The sequence below is a fragment of the Meriones unguiculatus genome, chromosome 3 (assembly GCF_030254825.1).
Source record: "Meriones unguiculatus strain TT.TT164.6M chromosome 3, Bangor_MerUng_6.1, whole genome shotgun sequence".
NCBI lineage: Eukaryota > Metazoa > Chordata > Mammalia > Rodentia > Muridae > Meriones > Meriones unguiculatus.
Window position 1 is genome coordinate 80,319,328 of NC_083351.1, and position 1,577 is coordinate 80,320,904.

At 40.6% G+C, this 1,577-nt stretch overlaps 1 pseudogene; it reads left to right on the top strand.

Annotated features, from left to right (window-relative positions):
* The first annotated feature begins 246 nt into the window (after nt 1-246).
* On the top strand, nt 247-615 carry LOC110560019 (small ribosomal subunit protein uS10-like; annotated as a pseudogene).
* Nucleotides 616-1,577: the final 962 nt, after the last annotated feature.

Here is a 1,577-nt window from a genome sequence, read left to right on the forward strand (position 1 = left end):
TTTTGCAGCTCAATTCATAATTTCTGGAAAACGGAAACAAAACAGATGCCCCTTCACAGAGCACTAGATAAAGAAAATGTGGTACATGTACACAACGGAGTGTTATACCAGTTATTCAAAAAGCGACATCATCCTCTGAGACCTGGTCGTATGTGACACTGAGCTGTGTTCTGTCTGCTCCCATCCTGACTCAAGGCTGTTTGATCCTGCTGAGGATTACGTGAGTGAGGAAGCCACACCGCATTCATGGCTTTTAAAGATACCAGAAAGACACTAGTGGAACCTGAGGTGGCCATTCACCGGATCCAAATCACGCTCACCAGTTGCAACGTGAACTCATTGGAGAGGGTGTGTCCCTGTGTGTGCTGACTTGATAAGAGGCACAAAGGAAAAGCATCTGGATGTGAAAGGACTGGTCCACATGCCTACCAAAACACTGAGAATCACTACAAGAAAACACCTTGTGGTGAAGGTTCCAAGACGTGGGATCACTTCCAAATGAGAATCCACAAGTGACTCATTAACTTACACAGTCCTTGGGAGATTGTTTAGCAGATTACTTCCATCAGTATTGAACCAGGAGTGGAGGTTGAAGTCACCATTGCAGATGGCTAGTCAACTATGTTAATAAGTTGACTTAACCAGTAAAAAAAGAAAAAAAAAAAAGGATGTCATGAAGTTTTCAGGTAAATGGATGGAATTATAAAAAAAGAAGAAAAATATCATCCTAAATGAGGTAACCCCAGAAAGATACATATAGTATGCATCTGCTTATATGTGGATATTAGCTATTAAGTCAATGATAACCAAGCTATAATTCATAGAACCACAGTAGTTAGGTTTAGAGTAAGGTACTGGAGGAGGATACAGTTAAATCTCCATAGAAAGGGGGGTAGGTGAGATAGTTATGGATGGGTGTGAAGACTGGATCTGGAGGATCTAGTAGAGAAGGTAACGTTAGAAAGGAAAGAGGGAGGGACATGGAAAAAGACAGCTAAACTTAAGGGTCATTTGAGGATGGAGTTTACAGTAAAACTTTCTAAAGCATATGTGTGTGAGAAGTGAATTAATTGAAATTGATAAACAACAAAAGAGTCAGAGCCATTACTGGCCATCTCTTGTCAGCAAATAATGCTTCCAGTACTAGAATTGGGTTATAGCTAACTGAGTTGTGCTGAAATGGTTCCAAGGAAACCTCCAAATGACCCAGACTGTTGCCAAAACTATATGATGCTCTCACAAATTAACAACAGGACCCATTGCCAGAAGAGGGTGTCAGATTCCCAGAAACTGTAATTATAAACAGTTGTGAACTTCAGTGTGGTTATTGGAAATTAAAATCTAGTCCTTTGGAGACACAAAACCATCTGGCCAAGTGCTGGCAACTAGTGCTTGCAGAGTTCTGGAACCTGAGGACAGATGTTTGGTGTAGGTGAAAGTGAAGAAGCTGACCACCTTTTGATGATCAAGCAAGTGTCCCTTTATTTACACAATCACAAGCCTTTTCACCACAGCTGTGTCAACATTGGTTATTTTATTTAAAGAAATCGTAACATTAGCACTATATATGCCCTCTC